This window comes from Psammomys obesus, unplaced genomic scaffold (assembly GCF_907164565.1).
Source record: "Psammomys obesus unplaced genomic scaffold, mPsaObe1.curated_primary_1811, whole genome shotgun sequence".
NCBI classification, from domain to species: Eukaryota; Metazoa; Chordata; class Mammalia; order Rodentia; family Muridae; genus Psammomys; species Psammomys obesus.
In genome coordinates, this window is record NW_026590503.1 from 1,435,196 (window position 1) to 1,451,152 (window position 15,957).

Here is a 15,957-nt window from a genome sequence, read left to right on the forward strand (position 1 = left end):
CCTGGCACCACCATTGGTCCAGGAAATCCAGTGGCTGAAAACCAGCACTCAGGGCGTCTTCAGACAGGTCTTCCACATGTGGTCTGCACTCACGTAGACATGCACATGAGCATCATACACACAATTAAATTAAAATTACTGTAGGTTCTCAAGCTCTTACGATAAGTTTGAAAATAGTCAAGTTGGAGAAGGGGTCCTCTAAAGGGAAGGAGACTCTTTCCGTGAGGTCTGTGGCTGAAATGAAGGCCCTGCACCTCAGTTCAATGAGCTAACCCTCATGTACACACACACACACACACACACACACACACACACACACACCATATAGCATAAAATTAATAATTGTGTGTGTATGGTTGTAGTTACAACAGGGTCCTCACAGTAAAGTGAAAGTACAGTGTATTAAAGCAGATATAAAGCCAATGGCTGGTGTCTTGGTCAGAGGAAGGAGAGGGAGATTTTAACACAGAGACACAGAGGGTTCACACAGAGTGAGTACTGTGTGCTCGGTGAAGGCAGAGATTGGAGTGGCGCCACAGTATCTGCTAGTGACCTACCAGAAACAAGAGAAAAGCCTGAGGCAGATTCGCCCCTCTGTCCTAAGGAACAGAGCTTGGATCTGGCACATGTGGCCTCCTGTGCTCTGGAGAAAATATTTATGCTGTGAAAAGCCTCCAGAGGTGCGGGTAGGAAACACGTTTTCTCTCTGCAGAGTTCTTTTTGATTTTTAACTCTCCCAAGACCACCAACTCACCTTCTCTTGCGATGTACATACACTTTTAATTTATTCTTATTGTCACTTAAAAGTATTGACCTCTTGAGAGGAAACAGTGTGATTGAAAGTTGGAAGCCACTACTGAGCTGAACCTAGGAAAATATTCACCTCATATTCAGCTTCCATCTCTGGCTGCCTCCAGGTCAACTTCCACTGCAAATTGAAAATACGTTCCCTATGAGACTCACAGCCAAACTTTGGGCAGAGGTCAGAGAATTTTATGGAAGAAGGGGGAGACAGAAAAACTGAGAGGGAACAGGAGCTCCACAAGGAAAATAACAGAACCAAAAAATCTGGACCCAGGGGGTCCTGCAGAGACCAATGTTCCAACCAAGGACCATGCATGGAGAGGACCTAGACTCCTTGCTCAGATGTAGATCATGGGAAGCTTAGTCTTCATGTGGGTTCCCTAGTAAGGGGTTCAGGGCTGTCTGTGACATGAATTCAGTGGCTGGCTCTTTGATCACATCCCCCTGGCAACCTGGTCTAAACAGTCCACAGAGAAAGAGAATCCAGGCAGTCCTGATGAGACCTGATAGCCTAGGGTCAAATAGCAGGGGAGGGTGATAAAGAGAAAGAGGGAGGGAAAGTGGGACCAGGAGGGGATGAGGGAGGGGCCTACAACTAGAACACAGAGTGAATAAATTGTGGCAAGTAATAAAAATAAAGAAAAAATTTAAAAATGAACCTGTCGATCATGCAATAATACTTGTGTATTAAACTTTCAAACTTCCAAGGAAAAGAAAAAAAAATAGCTGTTAGCAGAATTAGAAGTTTTTGCTTGCTTGTACAGATTTCCAGCATTTTGTACAATGAGTATGACTTGTTTTATTTTTTAAAAAAAGAAAAATCAATAGGGTGCTGCTAGTGTAAGGTATGAAATTTCTGTCTTTCCAGATCTGATGTTTACCTGACTTCCTCATGGTACCAAAGAAATAAGCAACTAACTGTGAAACCACCATGGTCTCCTTGCTTTGGAATTTTTGTTACACATACGCGCACACACACACACACACAGAGAGAGAGAGAGAGAGAGAGAGAGAGAGAGAGAGAGGAGCGTTAACTTCCTCAGCAACAAGACAAATTGCTGCTCTCCTGGCACTTAATCCATTCTGCCCGCTTCACATACCTCCTGTTTTTTAAGCATGTCCCCTTGGGCTGGAGAGATGGCTCAGAGGTTAAGAGCACTGGCTGTTCCTCCAGAGGTCCTGAGTTCAATTCCCAGCAATCACATGATAGCTCACAACCAACTATAATGAGATCTGGTGCCCTCTTCTGGCGTGCGGGTATACACGCAGACACAACATAAATAAATAAAAATTAAAATCCTTTGAGCCTTTAGAGGAAATCACAGTGAGGTCAGATTCCTGGCAGGATATGAAAAAGGACAGCAGAGAGGGTTGCAGCACACAGTAACTCAGCCTCCGCTCCTGGAGGAGACACAGAGCCTACTCCTGCTTCCTGGGCACTGTGCTATGTGGGATGTGAGTGTGAAGGAGCTTGGATGGTTTATGGCACCATCCGTTTTTAAAAGCCAGAACTATAAGTCTCAGCGTCTGCTTTGATAGTCTGCAGAGCAGAGGCTTTCAGAGGCCCTCTGTGGCAGGTTCCTAGGTTGTTTCCTGTTTTCTTCTTCTTCTGATGTCCATCCTCTTTGCCTTTTGGGATGGGGATTGAGCGTTTTAGTCAGGGTCCTCTCTCGCTGAGACTTATGGCCAACTGTTGGGCAGAGAGCATGGAATCTTATGAAAGAGGGAAATAGTAAGAGCTGGAGAGGACAGGAGCTCCACAAGGAGAGCAACAGAACCAGAAAATTTGAATACAGGGGTCTTCCCAGAGACTCATACTCCAAACAAGTACCAGGTATGGAGATAACCTAGAACCCCTGCACAGATGTACCCCATGGCAGTTTAGTGTCCAAGAGGATTACATAATGGGAAGAGGGACTGCCTCTGACATAATCTGATTGGCCTGCTCTTTGATCACCTCCCCCTGAGGGGGGAGCAGCCTTACCAGGCCACAGAAGATGACAATACAGTCACTCCTGATGAGATCTGATGGACTAAGATTAGAAGGAAAGAGAGGAGGATCTCCCCTATCAGTGGACTTGGGGAGGGGCATGCGTGAAGAAGGGTGAGGGAGGGTGAGGTCAGGAGGAGAGGAGGGAGGGGCTTATGGGGGGATACAAAGTGAATAAAGTGTAATTAATAAAATAAAATTAAATTAAAAAAAAAGCCAGAACTATGTGAAATGGCCTGTGGGCAGCAGGATGCGACGCGCTCTGCCGGTTCAGCCAGCCGCACCGCCCCGGCTGCCCGCTCTGCCCCGCAGAGGTGGCGGTCTCACACAGCGTGAGTACAGGCCGCCGTCATTTCCTGAATCCAAGGCTCTCTTTGCAGGCGTTTAGTTCTCCGTTTTGAACTGAGCTCCATTTGCTTTGACACACTTGGGGCGTGATTGCGCCCCGTGTATTCTCACTGCCTGTGCAGCCCAGCACCAGTCACTGAGCACCGTCTTGGCTATTAGCCTGGCCTTCCTGGAGCTGCAACGCACGAGGGGGTGTGTGTGTGTGTGTGTGGATAAGGGCACCGCAGCAGAGGCACAGGATGTGCCTATGGTTTACGGCAATCACCGAGCAGCTCATGGCATGCCTCCCTCTGCCTGCGACTCCCTTCCTCTCCTCCTGTTCACCTAAGTAACTGCAGCTCGCAGTTAGATTCCTGCCAGGGTCTCTGTTTTCTTGAGTAACTCACTGCTACTTTTTTTTTTTCTTCTGTTGCTTTTCAGACGATGTCAAATGCCTACACTTTACATTATCACAGCATTGTCCTGGTTTCCAGCACCAACCAAGAGTGGAAGCTTACAGTCAGGGTGATTAATTCACTGTCATGTATTACACCTGTAGGATTGTGATTTGGGTGGTCTTGGGGATCAAGTCTGGGACAACGCCCATGAGAAGTGAGCAGTCACAGGATGCCCCCACCCCTTTGTTCTTGTTTAGTTCAGAACCTCGGCTCTCTGAGTCGCCCAGGCTGATCTTGAACTCAGTCTTCAGCTCAGGTAAGCCTTGAACTTACAGCCCTCCTGTGCTGCCACACCCAGCTGATGTTCTATTTTGTTTTATTTGTTTGCTGTAGTTGCTCGATCATTTACATAGCATCTGGCCCGTACCATATGCGAAGCAAATACTCAGTGAACACATAAACAGATTAGAAATGCAAACCTTCTCAATTTAACTCTCATGTTAATAGAACACCGGCGCTTTCCTGCATCCCGTTGCTGGGATCATCAAAGGCCCCCTCTGCACACAACCGTAGAGGCTGTGCACTTTGGTTCCCTGTCTGCTCAGTCACTTCATGTGGGGACTGGAATTCCTCCCTACCAGCCTGTGAATTCAAGAAAGCTGACTTGTGGATGTCAGGTTCCAGCTGCCATTTCAGGCATCTGCCAGTGACAGTGGGGACAGGGGCTGTTTGCTCTGGAATCTCCCTCCAGAGCGAAGGCAGCAGCCAGACTTGCCATTTAACTGGGCCCCTTCATACCTGTTCTGGGCATTAAGAGTGACAAGAAAATTAGGGAAATGGAAACCTCCCTCATATATTACAGAAATGAACTGGGAAGCCCTGAAAGGCCACCAAGATACAGGGCCTTGCCGCTCCCTGTTTGAAGGCTGAGTAGCCTGTGTTTGGAAGTCTGAGCAGGTTGCAATCTGCAAAATCATAGCCCTGGTGCCAGCTCCCTATGCAATATGCGTCCAAAGAGACCTGACTATATTATTCCTTCCAAAGTCAGTTACAATTGAAGCCACTAAATTGACTCTGTGTCTTCCTGCCTTGGGCAGTGACAGAGGAATAGCAAGTATTTTTTTTTTCACTAAAAATTCTCATTTTTAACCAACTCCATTTTTGAAGATTTCTCTTTCAAAATGCCAAGGAACAGGATCTTTACTGTATAGAGGATGGCGGGAGACCAGCAAATCAATGTTGGGATCCAGGAGCCGCTGTCAGTGCCTTAAGCACTTACCCAGCTGCTGTGTCCTTGCCGGCAATGTCACGCCGAATCGAGGGCAGAATTTATTATAAACGGACAGGCCTCACACAACAGGGAGCACTCTGTGCCTGTGTGCTCATGCCTGCACGCTCAGAGGGCCAGCTACAGGTCCGCACGGCTGCCTCCGAGAAGACTCCCAGGAGACGAACACCCCTCCCTGATGGGTCATACCGACTACAGCCAAGAAAACCGTGATTGTAGCAAGATGGACTGGGATGCCCACTTATCCAGCGCCCCCATTCCGCACTTCACAGTGATTCGGGTGTTCGCTTGCCCACTGTATTCATCTTCACAGGGAGCCCGCCGACTTCTCCATCTGCACCTGTCTCTCTTCTAGTAGAAGAGAGACACTAGGTTGATGATGCCATGGTGACTAGACAGAAAACAAAAGCAGAGACAAAGAGGGGAAATGTGGAAGTCACAGACCAAGCCCTTCATCTTCCTTAGTTCCCTTGGATAAAGAAGCCCTGAAGCAACACCACATATGGGCAGACCAGGAGCTCTGGGTGTACCTTTGTTCTCAGCCCTTACGGAACAAAATCCCTCCCTCCATACTTACAAAGCATTCCTCCCTAGCTCAGTGGCAGTGCCCTGTCCCTCCAGGGCCAAGCTGGATCACTGCATGACTACGGGCATGTCTCCGTGAGGGGAGGTCTGCTGAGGAACGGACGTCTACGCTGTTTAAATCTCCACTCCTAAACAGCACCATCTTCTTACAGAAGGCATCTTCTCCAGCCTTGCCCAAGCCGACCAGAGACATCGAGAAAAGAATCACCCACTTAGCTAATTTTGCTGGCACATGATCCATTAAATTCCCTTGATAGTTGTTTAATTAAACACCCCTTCTGGAGGCTCCTTTCTGGTCAGACGATGAAGGCTGACGTCGCTCAGTCAGGGCTGTTCGCGCTTTCTTGTTTGTTCCTGCAACATTAAGTCCAGCCAGTTTACAAAATAGTTGTCCACTATACAGACAACCAATTTGTATCTGCTTGCAGCCTAGAGAGACAATGGGAAGGGTATGATCTGAGTGTGAGCCTTGCTCAGAAGTATCAAGGGAGCTGGATGCCGGGAGGCTGCTGTTTGTCAAAGCACCCCTTCTTATTTTCATATTTTGAGAGATTCTGCCTCGTTAAAATCACTTGCATTTGTGCTAGGATGATGGCTCAGTAGTTAAGAGTACTATCTGCTCCTTCAAAGGCCAGAAATGGGTTTCAGGGACCCACAAGGTAGCTTACAGCCATCGGTAACTCCAGTCCCAGGGGGATCTGATGCCCTCTTCTGGCCCCTGTGATCATCAGGCACACGTGGTGCACAGACTTACATGGAGGCAAAGCCCCCATACATGTAAATAAAATTCAACATTTAAACTATTTTTTAAAAATTACTTTCATCTACTCTGATACAAATTTGAAAGAAGATTTCCCTTTTGAAATAGATTTTCAGTGCTAAAACCCATGCACCCTCCAGGCTGGTCCCCTATTTCATCTAGTTCTTCCTTCTTGTTAAGAGTTCTACTCTTTGGAACTTTCTCAGGGCTGGTACTTTCTTGGCAAAATATAAGGTGATATCTGCAGCTGCATGGGCCCTTTGAGCCAAGGTAAGAAGATAGTCCCCTTTTGTGTATTGTTGTTCATGGACAGTACAAATTGTCCTGTCGGTTATTGGGAGTGACGCTGACATACACCCCCGAGACTTAGTGATTGTGGCCATGGGAGCCCCAGCAAGTTCCAGAAACAGCCAGAAACTCTTTCATTCATGTGTATGTGTGTATGTATATATGCATTATGCATGTGTTTATTTGTCTGTTTTTAATAAACTGAATGGAGAAGGCTAGCTCATTGTAAATGGATGAATGAGGAAGCTGGCTCTGCCAATCTGGGTAGGTGGTGTCCATAAAGGGAGGTGTCAGGCTTTAAACAGCAGGGAGAAGGAAGCTGTGCTAGCTACTTTCTGCATATGCTGGTTTAGCCATAAGCTAATCATTCCTAACATCTGTACTTGGTTCAGAAGAAGGCTTGGTCATCACATGGGCCTGAGGCAATGGGCTACTTGGCAAGACCTTGCTTAATATGATGTTTTCCAGGTTTTGACATAAGTATTTAATAATCAGACACCCATTTATTTCGAATATCCTTGAGCAATGGGTTTTTGTTGTTGCTGGGCTTTGTGGCTTTGTTTTGATTTGGCACATGCTAGAAAACAGCATTGCTCAAAGCAAAGCATCTGAAAGCTTCAGCGAGATGGTGCCGTGGCCACTGTGGAGGACTGCAACACCTGCCTTCAAGATTTTCTTCGTAAACTTTTTTCCACCTAAAGTCTAGAAACAGAAACTTGGGCCTCAGTCCTCATCTGTGTATCAAAATAGAGCAACATTTCTAATAGAGAAGATGACCACATCCATGTGTGCTGGGAAAGCCCCCTACCAGGAAACCACTAAGCCAGATGCGCAGGCCTGGCTTGTCTTCCCAGAGGCTCCGTTCTGCTCACAAGCAGTGCTCTGCCCTTTTGACAACCCTCTCCACACAGCAGAGTACACTTCCCTGCCTTCTGTTTCAGTCACTGGGGTTTTCCTAGGCTCTTGTACTTCCACAGGGGAGTGCCAACACTACTCCTGGCTTGACTTTATGTTAAGGGGAGATTCTGTTTCCGATTGCTGATAGCAATTGGAATACATAGTCTCAAAACTAGAGCTGCCAATGGTAAGTCATATGACTTCTGTATCACAAAAGCCGAAGACAACACAGTTCATGGAAGACCACATCCGTGATGTGCTCGGAACCTTTAATACTCCAACTGTCTCTAGACTTGCATTGCCTTTGATTTGACTATTTGTCCATGCCCTTGGCCACAAGTAAGGTGCTTCTAGGACACTGAGAATCCCTAGTATGAGACACATCAACACAAGAAAAAAATGTAAATTTTCTTTGATGTTGGATATAAACAACATAATAACTTGAAAGCTAGCTCGTGTGAGTGGGGCACCGTTCACGCCTTCAACCCCGAGTCATAGGATGAATTCTTTTCCCTACAAGTAGATATTGCTTTTCATAAACCAACTGAAGTCTGTCTGTTCACGGAGCACAGGAGACATGGTTAGAGCGAGAGAGATCACTATGTTTATTTGGTTTTGTTGTTTAATATATTCTATGGAAAACACTGGCAAATGGTCAGAGCTCCTAGTCTTATCTATTCATCAAGGCACCTTTTATAACATACTGAGTTACAGGATAAATACAAAATATAATATAATAAATATATAAATATAATAAAATACTAAAATATAAATATAAAAGGGGATGGAATTAAAGGACAAAAGAAAAACAAAGGCGTAATTATTACAAATAAAAAATGCAGACTTCAAGGACAGAAAAAGCTTTAAAGCAAACCAAAATTTAAATGTTCAAATATATTGGCATCACACAAGACTCTGGAGGCTCTCTCCTGATATGTGTATGTGTCGCAGCAGCCTGAAGCCCCCAGAAAAGAATGTATCAAGGGTTTAGGAAGCAAATGTACAATAAAAGTACATGCACACACATACACAAACTTCAGGTAACTGGATTTTAAATGATGATAAATTTAATGCTCAATCTGATAAAATAACTAATTGGGGAAGGGTGATAAAACCTCCCATCTGTACTTGAAGGATATACAGGACAGACTTTGGGACTGTGTACAGGAATTTTAATTCAGGACATGGCTATTCTGGCAAGAGATCACATCCAAAGGCCTTCCAGGTCTGTGTGATCTGGCTGGAATTCAAACACGCCTTTAATCCAGGAGACAGAGGCAAGCAGATCTGAGTTCAAGGCCAGCCTGCTGTAGAGCAGTTTCAGGTAAAGAAAAGCTTAGCTTTAACCCCAAGCCATGAAGGTTAAGTTAATTTGTAGAATGAAGCCCCCATGCTTGAAAGCAGTGCCTAACTGAGTAGCACAAAAGGTGACAAATCAGAGATTTGACAGAATAGGAAATGCCCAGTTGTCATGAGGAAAGGGAAGCTATCTGAGGGGCAATGCAGAGTGAGAACAGGCAGTTTTAGAGAGACAGATAGCAGAGAAAGAACTCGGCTGAAGACTGAATGAGCCAAAGAATGAAAAGAAACCAGATTAGGAAATATTGTGAGAGTTAGATTGAGGCCAAGCAGAGGCTGAGAGACAAGCCAGATTGAATAGTCAGCTGGGAAAAGAGTTTGAGCCAGAACAGCTGAATTAAAAGAGCCAGCCCAGAGCTTAGTAAGAACAAGAAAGGGTGAGCTTATTCAGCAGGAAGTCTCAGAGGCTGAAAACGTTCTAGGCCTAGCTTAGATTGTACGAAGGCTAGAAGCTTCCAGGACTAGGCCTAGTGAGCAGACAGAGGCAGGAAGCCTCCGTGTGCAAACCCCATCAGGAAGCTTGGCCAGGGTTCCGATACAGAGCTGTGTGGCCGGCAGGGCAGGTAGGGACGGCACCCGGCAGCGGCTTGCTTCCTTCCAGCTGGTCCTCAGTCTGCTGTAGCACGAAAAGCATTTTTGCTCTGGCTTGGATTTAAGTATGGGCATTAACATTTTAAGCGTAAATGGAGTGGTGGGCAGAAGATGGTCATGGATTTTTGCAGCCCTTCTCCTGAGAGGTGGAGTCTGTCTCCCTTTTCTTCATCTGGGTTTTCTTCATGACTTGCTTCTGGCTATAACAAGCAGCCAAGTGCAGCTGATTAAAAGGTTCAGCATTCCAGGAGGACGATATCCCAGGTCAATGCACGACAAGGACATTGGAGACAGCAGCCAAATGTGCTGTGCTTGAAAGTTACGGGTAGGTTGTGAGTGTTCACCTGTTGGTGTGCGGCCAGCAGCAACCCGAGGACAAGGAAGTGCTGTGCAGGAGACGCGCAGGACTTTGTGCTGAGCTCAGACCTCGTGAGGCACACGTGAGGCAGTTCATGCTACCCAGAGCCTTTCACTATTGCATGGTTTGCCCACAAGCATACAAGGTTTGACTGGTTTGTTTGTTTGTTTGTTTGTTTGTTTGTTTGTTTGTTTGAGGCAGGGTCTCAGGTTAGCCTGGACTGTATTGTGCTGATCAGGTCTGTCTTAACTGCTCAGCAAACTCCTGCCTCCGGAACACGGAAGTGAAGTGACGGGCATACCCCCCCAGGTGCAGCTAACATCTTTTTTTTTTTTTTTTTTTTTTGTAAATAAAAAGCAGAGATGAGCCTGACTTACGGCTGGTCTGAAGAAATCCATGCTAGAAGAAAGGGCATTTATAGAGGCCCTGAAAGAGAAGAGTCCAACTGGAGACAGGGCCAGAAGAGTGGGAATCAAGGCTTTCCAAGGAGGACAACTCAGAAAAAAACTTATCTTGGATCTTCTCACAGTCCAGCCGTCAGCTGTGCGTACCCGTCCAGTGACTCCAAGGAAAGGGTGAGTGACATCGCAAGGCCTCTGCTATGTGGTGCTTTGCCTTAAAGCAGTGGATGAGACAGATGGATTGTTTTCCTCGTCTTGAAGTGGTAAACTCTTAATGCTAATTCACACTGTATCAAAATTTGGTGTGTCAAACTAATATCTCTCACAGGTTCCAGACAAGCACTGTTCTCGTTCATATCCACGGCTGCCATTGATTTCCGTCCAATGACAAAGGCTGCTGGGAGCCTTATACACACTGATATGCTTTGGAAGTGTCTCTCAGAGACACAGGCAGTGAAGGCTTGGTCACTACTCTGTAGTGGTACTGAGTGTGAATGCTCCAGCAGGTGGGCTCCTGTGGATGCCTGTTTGGCTAGTGGGGATATACCCTTGATGGGGACATTGGGCCCATCCCCCTTTTATCTGTCACCCTGAGGCGAACAGCCTCCTCTGCCATGTGCTCATGATGTGACATAAGGAGCTGCCATGGGCCCAAAGGAAGAGGACCAAGTGACCACGGATCAAAACCCATGAGACAGTAAACTCAGACGCCCTCCTTTCTAATTAATTGTCTTGGGCATGTCACCATAGCAACAGAAAGCTGATGGGCACACAGGCGCAGCCAACCTGCAGGCGACTCGCAGGGAAGGCCAGCCTGCCTTGTGGTTTAGCATGTTGGATGTTATACAAATACAGAGCTGTAATCAGTTATCAGGAGAAGGCAGGGAAGACACGGGATTTAGCTCTGAACCATCAGGGCACACCACCACTCCCTATCAGTAATCCTCTAAAACAGGAAAAACAGAGAAATAATTAAGTAAAACTATATTATAGAACAGAATTATGGTTAATCTTTTACTTCCAAAAACAATGTGTGGCTTGGGAAAATATGATACATTTTAGTACAAAGAGAAAGATATCATGTGCATACTTATTATAGACTTATAAGAAAATGCCACAAAATCGACATTCATCATCCCTTGGTGGTAATGTTCTAGGAGTGATTTTAAAATTTCCTACCTTAAAATATCTGTACTTGAAATAATTTACATGCATTATTTTTCAACCACAAGAAATACATCAAAAGACTTTCCCTCAACGACGCAGAGGCTAAACACTAGTTAGACCAATGGCAACAACTATTCTAGAAAATTCCCTTCTGCTTAACTGAACTGAATTAATAACACAAGCAGGTCAGCCATCCTTACACGAGGAAGCAGAGAGATTGAAAGCACGAACAATCAGCAGATTAGGACCCTCATTTCCTTGGTGCTGGGGCATTTTGTACAGAGGCAGGGTGGAGCATAGTTGTAGCAGCGTTGTTTGGCTGGAGGCAGGGAAGATTAGAAGCTGCTCCGTGTATACTGTAAAAGAAAGAGGTGTGAAATTGCTTCTCTGTGTACTATCAATCACTTCCTGTGAGTAAGGTAAGTCCTGGTGACAACAGGGGCCACTTTGCCTTCCTGGGAAAGGGGACCCTGGACATAAAAAATGGAAGCTAGGGGTTCCTGTCCAGCAAGAACAGCTTCTGCACATCAAAGCGTCTCACAGGCAGACCCTGACCTTCCACACACTAAGCTATGTGTAGCTGAGTTTGAAATTTATCTACCTGCTTCTTTTCTGTGGCCCCAACTTTAAGACCAAGAAACAGTCTCATATCCTCCAGCCAAATCTAGTCGTGAACACATGTGGGGTTCTCATGGAATCACACAAATGAAGGCAGCTTAGCAACTCCACATTGAAACTAATAAAAAAATCCCTCCTGACAGGAGAGACCTAGCATAGCCAAACTCACAGAGAACAAAAGTTGAACAGTGGCTACTGGGGTGGCAGAGGCAAGTGGGAGTTTTTCTTAATGGCTACGGTTTCAGTCCTCGAAAGCTCTAGAAATGGAAGGTGGTCATGGTGATACAGCAATTGGAAAAGTAATGTCCATGGAAAGGAAGAAAAACCTGCTGAAACATTACTGGAAGACACTTTATCCTGTCGGTACAGTGTGGATGCGCAGTCCCCGAAAGGACCATGTGCTGGAGGCTTGGTCCTCAGCTGGCTGCCAGTCCCCGAAAGGAGGCTGAGGCTGGGGGCTCTGACTTAAGCCTTGATGGATCATCTACTTAATGTCATTATGGACCATGGTACCTGGATGGAGGTGAGCTGTAGAAGGCATCCCCTGGTCTGATCATGCCCCACCCCTCTGCCCCCCATCTTCTTCGCTCATATGCCTGCCCCCATGGTGTTCCATCTGCCCACACGTAGACCCAGAAGCAAGGAGGCAGGGTACCATGGGCTGAGACTTCTGACCACAGTCTGGGAGCATCCTTCTTTCTTCATTTGCCGGGGGTCTGGCCATCGCACGGCCTATCATGATTGTCTTACTTTCCTACAGTTACTGGTTTTGCAGTGGTGGTTATACTTTTAGTTTGTGAGGCAATAATAATTAATTTTAATAGTCTATGTGTTTTGAGAGAAAATCAGATTTGGGAAAGATTTCCAAAGAGAAAAAGCACTCTCTGCGGTACCAGCGTCAGACTTCAAATGCTACCTTCCGGAAGGCTAGTGATGTCAGCTTCGGCCAGTGCAGGCTTACAGTTCTTCAGAAGCCAGGTTCTGAAAGACAACCTGATTACTGTCACAGTGTCCTGGGCTCTTGGTCATGCCTTCATGCACCCTGTGGTCAGCTCCTAAAGCTGTGCCGTGGGCCCTTCTGGTGTAAGCGGGCTCCGTGGTTCCTGCTCCATCCTAGGCGCAGCCCCCTTGGCTCACACACTTGAGTTGCTGAGCATCTCCTATGAGGACCCTGCCCAACCATCAGCTGGATATTTCTCGTCTCCATATCAGTTTATTACTGTGTTCTGTACCTGGAAATTTAGTGATGTTACCCAAGCCCTATTGAACACATATACGTAAGAGAATGTGTGTATGTGTGTGTGTGTGTGTGTGTGTGTGTGTGTGTGAGAGAGAGAGAGAGAGAGAGAGAGAGAGCGCCTACAAATCAAATAACTCCTTTCTGGTGAGTTATGTAGTTAGTGCCTCTGGTCAGCCTTCCCTCCTCACTGCCTGCCTTCCTTCCTTCCTTCCTTCCTTCCTTCCTTCCTTCCTTCCTTCCTTCCTTCCTTCTTTCCATCTTCCCTTCCTTCTGCTGAAGACTGAACTTGATGCATGGCAGGAGACACTGCTGCTGAGCTGCACTTCCTCCTTGCAAATGTGTCCTCTTCAGCACAGTCCAACTCTCCTAGACACGCAAACCAGCCATGCTGCAGGCTGAATTGCATGGCCTCCATGTGGACCACAAGGGACTTGGTTTTTCTTTTATGCCACTTAGTGCATGTCACGGCTTTGACCTGTTTCTGTGTTCACCACTTTTCAGCCTTTCCCCACAAACCTCCACATCCCTGGAGGACAGACCTGCACATCACTTATTTTATCTCCTAACCCCTAGTGATGACACAGCCGCTGGATGACCAGTGCATGGGTGCCAGGGACTTCTCCAGAACACACAGGGCAACGCAGAAAACAGCGAGGTCCACGCATAACCAGTCATCAAATGTCTAGCGAAAACTCCGCATTTCTCGTTCCTCCCTCTGCCGCAAGCTCCACTAAACCTTTTGAAATGTGGAGCTGGGGAGATGGCTCAGCCATTGCAGAGGACACAGGTTCCATTCCTGGCACATACATGGTGGCTCACAACTATTTATAACTCCAGCTCTGGGGACTCTACCACCATTTTCTGACCACTGAGGGCACCAGGCACGCATGTGGTACACATACTTATAAATGGGCAAAGTACTTATATCCACGAAACAAAATAAATACCCCCCTCAAATCTTTGCAGCCTCAGAGCACTCAGCCTGTTGCAGAGTGTGTATCCATTGCTATGACATTTCTGCTTTATTTTAGAACTTGCTTTGCTAACTCCAAAATGAGTTGGTTTGAATATACAATTTCCAGCTGAATGCCGTTCTAATAACAAAGTTCATCAGACAGAGGCATCCTTCAAAGGCACAAAGAGTTAAGTGTGTAATTTTCTTAATAAGTCTGGAAAGGCAGGGCATCATTTTTTTTCTAACTATGGCATGCTCTGTGACACCATGTAATTTTGGGGTATCTACACTTTGCTGGGAAAAGAAAAAAAAAATACCTAGTCTCTTTTAAAACTATTTTTGCTGCCAGGAAAAAAAAATCATTTGCTCTGTCACAATTATGGCAATAAATCTCATAGTGAAGACATTTAACGATGGCTACAAGGCTTTCTTTATCTAACTTTACAGAGACAAGCTTTCAATGTACCAAACATGGGGAAAATGGCTACGTTTTAGTTTTTATTTTTGTTTTTAAATATGTGGCTAACAAGTAGCAGCCTTCTGGCCTTGAGTTTGTGTGGCCAGGATGATAAGACCTTTGGTATATGTAAACGGAGCATGCTTATGCTAAAAAGTTCAAATCAGAAATGCTCCCAAAGCCAAAGACACACGAATGCCACTATGGTGTAATGAGTGGAAATTGACACACAGGATGGGCAGAAATCACAATTCAGGCTCAGTAAGAAATATTTTACAAAATTACCTTTAGGCTCCCGTGGAAGGCAAATATAAGCCATGAAGGACCTCGGTGTCTTGACTTGGACCTGATCCCCAGGACACCTCATTTTGTGTACCCACATATCTCAAATTCTGAAGTCCAAATCCTTTCAGTCCCAAGCACTTTAGGTAAGATAAACTCAACTGTAATAAGTCGTTCATTTTTTGGTTTTGTGTTTGTTTGTTTGTTGTTTTTGGCTTTGGAGAGAGTCTCACTTTGTATTCCCTCCTGACTGGCCTGGAACTCTAGGACCATGCTGGCCTCCAGCTCGGAGATTTGCCAACCTCCTCTTCTGCGTTCCTGGAATTAGAGCACGCGGCGTGCCACACCTGGATAATGTACTTTTTAAAAAGATTCTTTATTTTATCTGTTGTGTGTGCGCCCCACGTGTTCAGTATCCTCAGATGCCAGAAACAGTGTCAAAGCCCCCAGAGCTGGGATTGCGTGAGGCCGTGAGCCACCTTATGTGGGTTCTGGAACCCAAACCCAGGTCCTCTGGGAGAGCGGATGAGTGCTCTCAATCCCTGAGCCATCTCTGCAGGCCCGACCGTGCTAAGTTCACATTCAGAATTTAGAGTTTTCATTCTTGAGTTGATAATTTCACGTTTATTTTTTATAGAAGATTCCGATGGGCCTTATTTTTAAAATTTATTTGGAATAGTAAGTAGATTCGAAGAATATAAAATTCAAATGGCCTAAAGGGACTATGGGACACTTTCCCTCCCCCCTCGAATCCCCACTCATTCACACTGTACCTGCCTTTCCCGTGGCGTCTCAGAGGCAGTACACATGAAACGAAACAGACGGGATCTAGTCTTAAGGTCTCTTTAGTATCACCCCACACCGACAGACACTGAGGTTACTAGCTGAAGAGTGCTCTGTTACACAATTAGAACAAACCAGCACATATTGAGAAGCTCTTAGAGACGACGCCTCATTGAGAATCTTGGAGTACACATGTTTACACAGAGAAGAAATTAAAGATTCAACTCAAATTCCTAGAGAGTGACTGGCCAGGTCAAAGGTTAGGTGCCTTTTTAAACCTAACAGCTGCTACAGGTCACAGTCCCTCAAGGTCACACCAAGACCCACTGCCACCACCAGTGTGTCCTCACACTCTCCCCACAGTGTCCTCACACTCTCCCCACAGTGTGTCCTCACACTCTCCCCACAG